General features: G+C 40.2%; 1 protein-coding gene across 5 annotated transcripts in view; it reads left to right on the top strand.

Annotated features, from left to right (window-relative positions):
* The first annotated feature begins 240 nt into the window (after positions 1 to 240).
* Positions 241 to 9,134, top strand: part of greb1l (GREB1 like retinoic acid receptor coactivator) — a 47,844-nt gene continuing 38,950 nt past the window's right edge. For 4 of the 5 annotated variants that reach the window (XM_075483172.1, XM_075483171.1, XM_075483170.1 and 1 more), the window contains exon 1: positions 241 to 346. The gene's annotated coding sequence lies outside the window, so the exon portion shown is untranslated. Of the gene's footprint in view, positions 347 to 2,393; positions 2,514 to 9,134 lie in introns of all 5 variants that reach the window. The other variant, XM_075483168.1, reaches the window with a different exon arrangement.

Here is a 9,134-nt window from a genome sequence, read left to right as displayed (position 1 = left end):
AAATATTACAGTATATTGTTGCATATATTTAAATCTGGCATGTTTTCAAGCAAAACTTGATTTTGGTTGTGTATGTTCCATGTTTTATTGCACAGTCCATCAGCTGTTTCAAAGGCTCTAAGCAGCCTTTGGAGTAACAAACTGAAGTTCCGCTGTACTCAACCAAATGGTACAATCGTACAGTATTGAGCGGACGTCACTCGGGAGGCCAGTGACGGTGCGCAGATCAGATCAGCTGTGCTTTGGAGCAGCATCGATGGTGGCGCTGGAGTCAGGGACACAACTTCACCCACAGCCCCATTTCTTCACGGACATGGCCGCGTAAGCGCGTTTCAGACGTGATAAGGTAGGACTGCACGGGACTGTTTCGCTCGTCTTCGCATGTAAACACCTGTAAAGCCTCACACGCCAAGAATACGCGATGCTGTTCGCGTCGCGGTCGCAGCCTGTCAATCGCGCCTTGAACAGATGCTTAAAGTTTGTTTCACCACGATTTTTCTCGGAAATGTGAGCAGGTGATGGCACAGAGGAGGGTATTTGGGGATGGGTCAGTTCAGCTCGGTCACCTCATTGAGATGCGGGAATCTCGCCTTTTGGAAAACAAAAAACAAAAAAACTGTTGCCGTTTGTTCGCTTTTTGCAAATTAATAAGCAATGCCTGGTGTTGCAACTGGTTGTAATGGTCTACTTTAAGTGTTTAAGTGTAACAGACTGTTAGTAGCCTAAATACTCTTTTAAGTCAGTTATTTTGAATTGATGGGAATAATAAGTTGGGACGTTTAGCAGTTTATCTCTTGCGCATTTTTCATTCCACCTCTGTTGATCAGTCATTGTTAATATAGTCACGTCATGTTGGTCGTCTGGAGCCAGCCCACTAATTTAAGGGCTTGTCTCTTGAAAACTACAGTTGCCTAAGGCTTGGTGTTGAAACATGCTTCAGCAGCTTAGATAAAGTCAGATAACAGTGAGCAATATATGTATTAGGTGGTTTGTAAGTAGAAGCAAACCAGTTTATCCCAATTTAAGCTTCTGTTTCTCATAATCTTCTTCTTTTTTTTTTTTTTTTTTTTACTTCAAAGAAGGCTAAGAAGCACTGCAAGCGCATTACAACACCCTCCCAGCCACAGCAGAGTTGAAATTCACCAGATGTGAACTTACAGTTCACATATGGAACTGTAGCTTTTAAGTTGTTCAATTTTCTGTTATAATCTGCCCCCTAAACACTGTGTAAAAAGAACACAACTCCAAATACATCCTCTAAAGTCATATTGGTAGTACAGTGAGTGCACGTTTGGTTAATGGTGCATACTGAGAATTAACTGGGTGGTATGCGCAGCCCTGTCACAGAGGGCAAGGGCTGAAGGGGGCAGGGGGCCGCAGAACGCTGACCATCTGGCCCTTAGGGGGCTGGTTTCCTCACTAGCTGCCTTTGTTTCTTGCAAACAATTGGGACTTAATCTGGGAGGAGATAAGCAATGCCCTGTGACACTGCTCCTGCACTCAGACAGGTTTCTCTCTGCGGCATTGAGGGAGACGTCTCTGTTTTTTGTTTTGTGAGAGTATTGACTTGATGGCGTTTGGTGATTTCTCTGTGTCATTGCTGCATATTTTCTATAAATGGCAAACAAAAGTGACACACTTGTTTTGACGATTCTGGAGTAGTCTTTTTGTTGTTGTTGGATAAATGTGTCACAAATGAATCCCACCATCATTATTTCCCTTTCAACAGGACATGTTGTCTTGTTACATGCATGCTTGTGCACAGCACAGCACTGTTGCTGTTTCATGACAAAACATTTTTTAAAAATGCAGTTACTACATTTGACTTTCTTCTGAATCTGTAGACCTTCATGCCAAAGATTGTTAGACAGAGGTCTTGCAGAACATTTTCCACAATTATTGCAATTTTTCTGATTCCCTCCTACTTGCAACTCTTTACTTTCCCGTGACATTTAAGATTTATGTACATGGTTAGGTCTAGATGTTACCAAGTAGCCAGTTACAAAAATCTACATGCTTATGGCTTACATGTCATGCTGTTCAAAGCTCGTGATTCCCATCATGTCATGTCAAAACTGCCTGACAAGACGACACCTTGAGATACATTGCCATGTCAAAATGTACAAATGGATCGTTACACTACTTTCTTTTGGAAATCTTTGTAAACGTACACATGCCCATTTACCACTTCTCAAAAAATAATATATCCTCTGCAATTTAGGATTTAAGAAATGAAATTAATTGTTGCTCATTTCCAATCACCCTCAAATGATGAAACTTTTTTGCATGGTCAAATGCTTTTTTTTGCTATCTTGTTATGATAACAATCTCCTCTCTTCCCTTTCTGTTTTTTTTCCGCCCAACACCTCATTCCCATTTGTTTTATTGTGTAGAAGACCTGCTGTGAAGCAAAGAGGTGGACCAAAAATGCAACGTGACATTTCTCTCTCGACAAAGCCCAACCATAGATAACTATTTCACATCCATTTGTGCATGAGGCAGTTGTCACCGGGGTAACAGATTGATTTATTTTCTCTCATTATTTTCGCTGTAATTTACAGCACATCAGTTCTCTGCTTTTGCTGCTGATGCTCCGTATTTGCTTAGTTGGCCCTCTGTGCTTCTTTTCTTCTCTTTATTTTCGTGCATGTTCATTTGAAAGTTAACATCCGTGTTGTCGTTGCTCTCTGTTATGACAAACCAGAGTGAGAGATCCTGGGATTTGTGCTCAGAGTCACAATAAATCAATTGATTACCAGCCTGGTTAGTACCGGCGCTTCGATTTCTTCTGCGTTTTAAACTATCCCCTGAAACACATATATTTTTCTTAGATCTTGATCTCGGAAGCAAGTCTTTCACTTTAAACATCTGCATGGATCATTTGTGATATTTAGATCAAGGAACACCACAGGGACTCGTCAGCAGTGCAGACAGATGCTTCCTTTCAGAAAAACACCTCTCTGTGACTGCGGGCTTTGCTGATCATGAGTGCAGATGGCAACAAGGGACAAAAATCCCAAATAGAGAGATCAGGGCTTTTGTTTAGCATTTTTTTTGACAGCACCGTGACAAAACCTAGAAAACAGGTGGTCCCTCAAAATAGGGGTCATCCATCAAATTGCCAAGGCAGGAGTCTGGACACTCTTTTTAGGGTCTTACTTATGCCCACTGTTGTTGACACAACTCTGTGATCTAACCATAGCCAATTAAACATCAGTGGTGGAGAGAGTATTTTGATTCTTATGGAAAGCAGCAACACCACGTTCTAAGATTACTCTGTCAAAAGTAAGTCTGACTTATTTCGGTAAATGTTTTAGTGGCATTAGTCAAGTATTCTTAAGAAAAATCAAAAGTGAGTAAAGCACGGTATCTCTTGGTGCTCCTGGCAAAAATAATTACTGCTTTATACATACTTTTGGGAGCTTTAATCCGTAACGTTGCATCATATTATGGTATGAAATACAATTCAGTGAACGGTCTAAAATGTCGTTGGCAAAGCCCAATAGGCTGTTAGTTTGAACTTACAACAGGAAAAAAGAACACCCACCATATTTATCAGCAAATGTTGCAAAACTGTAAGGCCAACTTCACACTCGAGAAAATTTTAAGATAACCACTTTCACCAGGCCAGAGAGAGAGAGAGAGAAAGAGAGAGAGAGAGAGAGAGAGAGAGAGAGAGAGAGAGAGAGAGAGAGAGAGGAAAAAGCCTCTTTAAAGTAATTTAGATCGTAAATGACATCCTAATGAGTCATTGACAGTGGTATTTTTGAACTTGTTCCCGAAGATTTTAGGTGCAGCTCGAACAAACCTGATGCAACAGGAATGAAGCACGACAAACATCATATTCATCCAAGACTTTGCAGCCAACGCACTGATTGCTCTACATTTTGAAAAATTGCTCTCATTATTCTTCTTATAACAGATTTGACCTGGTCTCAGTACAGGAACCTCCAAGGCAGAAGGGGCACAAAGACACATAGTAACATCTATTTGCCCCACTAATACTATTATAGTATATAAGCCTTGTATTTACTTGAATGAGGGGTTCAGATAATCTTGATGGGGTTTATCTGGTTAATTGAGTTCTGTTTTTGCTAGCATTTATGTTTTGCTCAACAGTGATGTAATGTTTTCACTTTAGTTCGCTTTCGAGGTTCTGTTCAGAGTGGTATATTCATTTCTAACATTCTTTCCAACTTTTTGCTTCTGCAAGAAAAAGTAATTTCTGTTTATTAACAACCTCACAGCATGTCATATGATGAATAGCAGTAAATGTATACATATTTATGTCTTTAAGTTTGAAAACCAATATTTAGATCTAGCCTCGAACGTAAAAGAATGACCCCAAGTTTCTTCCTCGGCGAGAGAATTCAAGTTATTAATTTAACACTGGCCTCACATCATTAATCGATTTCATCTCACATTTAAGCCCAAGTGTTTGTGTCAGTATTGGGATGACAATATCAGACTGGAGCACACCTATTTTTCTCCCCACCATTGTCAAGAATATCCACATTCATATAAAAGCTCAATTTAACTGCATGTGTTTGCTGAGAACAAAAAGAAAAAAGAAATAAAACATTTGTTCAAGTATCTTGCAAGATTTTTCGCAGTGAGATATGTGCTTTTATAGTAACAGTTCCACGCGAGGAGGAAGCATTCAGTTGAGTTTGGATGGTTTAACCAGCTTCCTATATGTATAATTAACTTGTTAACTCAGTTTGGTCGCTGAAGATCAGCGATAAGAAAAAGGTTCGATGTCCATTTTCATTAAAACACTCGATTTAGAATAACATCTCTGTGCTCGTGTGCAGAGCTAAATGTGTTCCACGTGGATGCTTGTAAACATTTAACTTGTCTTTTTTTTTTTATCGAGGGCCAAGCATGCCAGGAACACTCTGTTCACTGGAGAGGTCTGGGTCGTAGTAATAAAAGAAGAATATTCACTGACTATAAATCACATTCTGTTACTCAGAAGCAGTAGTCTGAGTAGTTCACTGTGCCAGAGTGTGAACCTGGAACTGCTCGTTAATGTATGAGCTGAATAGCTAGCTGTGTAGTGGATATGATTTCCATGGAAACGTGAAAAATCTAAATATCTTACGGTCCTCTTCCTTTTCCTCGTAAAAGTCACTAAAACTGCTTAAAAAAAAAATTAATCGCGAAAAACGAGGGAGTGAAGGTACAGATAAGGTCTGGAGATGAGGATGAGATGGGATAAAAGGTTCAAAAGGACGTGTGAGTGATGAGGAGCTACACAAGGCAGCTGGGTGCAGACAGTACATTAGATACAGGGAAACATTATATGGTATTATTTTGATCCAAAACTCGCACTTATGTCTGAAAAGGATTGGTAGATGAACATATGTGTGGCGTCTGCACATCATGGAGTGAAATGAGAATCAAACTGTAAGTACTGTATAATATTCTGTGACTCGACAATTGGATCATTAAAACCAATCTGACAAAGGCCTGCACCCCTCCCCCAGCTGAATTGAGATGTCAAAGGTCTGTGACCTCTTCCATTTACGTTCATTGATCCCTTTTGTGGGGGAGGGGCTTCCTCCTCCAACCCCTCCACCATCAGCTGTTACTGTATATCTTAGTTTCACCTGCAGGAAGTGGAGCAATTGTTTTATTTTTCTTTGCTTATTGTCTTCTTTTCCCCCCTTTTAATTTTATTTACAAATGCATACAAACTGTAAACATTTGAGAACATGGTGCCTACGTACGTATAACTCCAGCTTTTTAATTGATATATTTTAAATTCTTTGCTTTCTGACTATTTTCTGAAGTTGTATTTAAAAAGTAAATAGTAAGGAGCTGAGGAGTATTCGGCCTCATTTCCTTGCTGTAGTGTCTTTTTTTTAATTCAACTTTTTCTTTTACTCTGCAGTCGGTATTACAGATTGTGAAGACAATATCTGTGGGTAAGGAACTTTGGTTCGTGTTTCTGTTCCTTGCAATTTGATAAACAAATCAAGAGCACATTTGAGTCTCAGGTTGAGCTCACACTAACGCACTATTTAAAGGCGCTATTGGAGTTATTTAACTGATTTAATTTGGAAAGAAATAACGCCCAGATTTACAAACCTGACCATTAATTTATGCTTTCGGTCGAGTCTCTTTCACACTTCCGTGTTTACAGCCTGCTTTCAAGAGAGGAAGAAAGGAAAGGTTTTTGGAGATTAAATTCTATTCACTTTAAAAAGAAGCCTCTTCTTCTCCCAGTCACTGAACTCAGATTGCGAGTGATGAAAGCATGGAGGGAACTTACAGTCAGGAAGGTGAAACATAGTGTATGTAGGAGTACATCCAAAAAGACTGGCCTGAACATCCTGCTCTTTGTTGCAAGGGAGGCTTGGGCTGTTAACTTCGTGTGCAAGAGTGTGTGTGTGTGTGTGTGTGTGTATTTATGCAGGAGTAAACACGTCCCCAGTAGATGGCACTTCCTCTTGTCCTGTTATCTGTGATTCCGACATGCAGGGCAGGTTCTTGTCTGTCACCGCTGGATCACTTGGTTTACTGAACCGAATGGCTAAGTGCAGTGAACCCAATCCCTAGTTTATTGAAGCCATCTTTCACTGTAACGTTATGAATAAACATGCCTGTCCATACATCTTTATTTGTAGCAGTAAATACAAAGCTAAAATGGGCACAGATCACAGATTCCATCTGCATATCTAAGTTGAAATAACTCTATGACAGAAATGAAAAAAACTTGTCTGGCTGTGCGCCCAAGTCCTTCATCAGGGAACGGGCAATGTCAAAGGGTCACCTTAAGGCGCAAGAGCATCCGTGGGTTTGTGGAGCAGTGACGGCATGTCAAGTTGAAGGAGGAGTTTCAGCCTTTTGTTCTCTTAGTTGAGCTGTTAATGCAGAAACAACTTCATGGCAGCATTGTGGCATGAGGTGTGGACTCGCTCACTCTTCAGTGTTCCTCTTTTTTAGACCAACCTTTTGTATCTTTGCAGGCTCCATTACACCAGTATGAGCTCATAAAAAGCAAAGTGTGTGCAAAGCTCCATGGAGAGCACTTAGTAATATATCCTCATTCTTGCCATTGAAACCTGGAAAGCATCCAACCGAGAATCCCCTCTTGCACAGCACTGTTTTGGAACACTGTGTTCTCACTCGGTGTACAGCTGTATGCCCCCTCCCTGCTCACTGATGCCAGCTCCATTGGAACAGTACCTGCGGCCAGAAATTTCTGCCTGCACCATACGTGCTCTCCTAAAAGAGTACAGTCTGTGCTGTCCGACAGGCAAGATTGTACCACAATAGTCTACGGGAAAGCCAATGGGTTAATTTTAGGCTGAATTCATTGTTACAGTTGTGGTTTCTTGAATTTTTGACTCGCTGATGATCATCTTCTCATATGTTACGATTATCATGCTTTTTTTGGGCTGGGTAACCTGCAACAGATCCATTGATCTTTTTCAGAGGTACTCTGTTTTGGATTACGCGCCTCAGTTAATGTGTTGGACAACTGTTGAGGTGCACAGAAAGAACAGAAATGGAAGTTTCCATTTGTGCAAAACATGACCACACATGATATGTTCTATCAGCCTGTTATTTTGAGACTCATGTCACAGATAAGTATTAGATTAAAAAAAAGGGGTCTAAATGTTTTGAGATGGCTGTTTTATGTCACATAGGGATTCACCGTCAAACGATTACTTGATTGGTCTGTTATCTGTTATTGAGAAGCAGAACAATAACTGTAGATCATATGTAATTGTGGAGTATCTACATGCTTTTTGTTGTTTAATTACAAAGAGCATAAAATATATATATATATAACCAAGTTCAGTTTTGCCAAACATTACACATTACTGTAAGACCATTACTTTGTGTGGTTATGGCTAATCTAACCAGTTAAATTTTCTAACTTGATATCTTTACAAATTCTGAAATGTTTGCATGGAAATTACTCCATGTAGCCAACACAACAAAAAGTAAATGCACCCTGAATCTCGTTTGCTTGACAGGTGGATTCTTTTATGTAGCTCTATGCGCACATGTGAGTCAACTGGGCGTCTTTCAGTATTCATTCGTGAGAATCTCTGTGATCTTCAATAGTTGTGAAAAAAATGCATATGTTTACATTGAACAATAGGGGGCATGGTCCATTTATTAGAGACTCAGCTCAAAGCTGTGTGGAAATGAGTCGCCAAAGCAGCTGTTTCTCAGGAGCAGTATAAAGTAGCAACTTTACATTTACAAATCTGTGCAAACTCAGGGGATCTTTCCCACTCCCATAAGGGGGTTTGAGCTCTGTATATCTGGTATGAATTTGTCACTGCAAAGCCAGAGCTTTCCTGACACACCCACAACTGCATTCTATAGCTGACAGACAGGTGTTGTTATGCTGTCAGTTTACTCCCCTTCCCCCAATTCAAATGGGCCAATGTCTGGGGGCTGCTTGACAGAAAAAATGATCTTATGCTGATAAATTACAATTATCAGCTAACACTTTTTATTTACACTTCAGAGATTAATGTTTAACTGTAAAAAAAAATAAAGTTGTAAATCCACATCCTCTGTCACTTTTTAAGGAAAACAGGTACATTTAGCTTTTCCTACATGAGGAGTTACTTCTTTTCTGTAGGTTTTGGACAGTTATTCAGATAAAGCAACATTTCTCTTTATCTTCTTGGCCATTTAAAATGATTTATCATTAAAACCCCAACTTTATGTGCCTGTGGTAAAAATGAGTGTCTCAGTAATGTCATGCAGTTTTGCAGATTTAGTGTTATTTATGTGAAAGGATCAAATATGTGCTAACAGCTGGAAACACTCAGGCTTACAGCCAGATATCCCTCATCTCCCCAGCAGCATTTTAGCCTCTGAGCACATGTACAGCTCAGATACACACAAACACAGACACCATCCGATTCAGAATACAGCACAAGGTCATCATGTGTAGATGTTGTCAGGATTGTGGGGGAGATGCCGCACTGTAGCGGAAGATTTTTCCATAGGCTGTCGCAGCTTGTCCAAGGCTACGGTGACCAAGACCCAGCTCTCCACTGTGAGGACTCAATGTTCTTCTGTGGCAGGGGAGGTCTTTCTCCCTCAATCTGCCTCTCTTACTCTTCTGTGTGCTCTCTGTGTGCACATTTGCAACTCAA

The sequence above is a fragment of the Odontesthes bonariensis genome, chromosome 14 (genome assembly GCF_027942865.1).
Source record: "Odontesthes bonariensis isolate fOdoBon6 chromosome 14, fOdoBon6.hap1, whole genome shotgun sequence".
In the NCBI taxonomy this organism is placed as follows: Eukaryota; Metazoa; Chordata; class Actinopteri; order Atheriniformes; family Atherinopsidae; genus Odontesthes; species Odontesthes bonariensis.
This window is presented reverse-complemented; position numbering and strand designations above follow the sequence as displayed.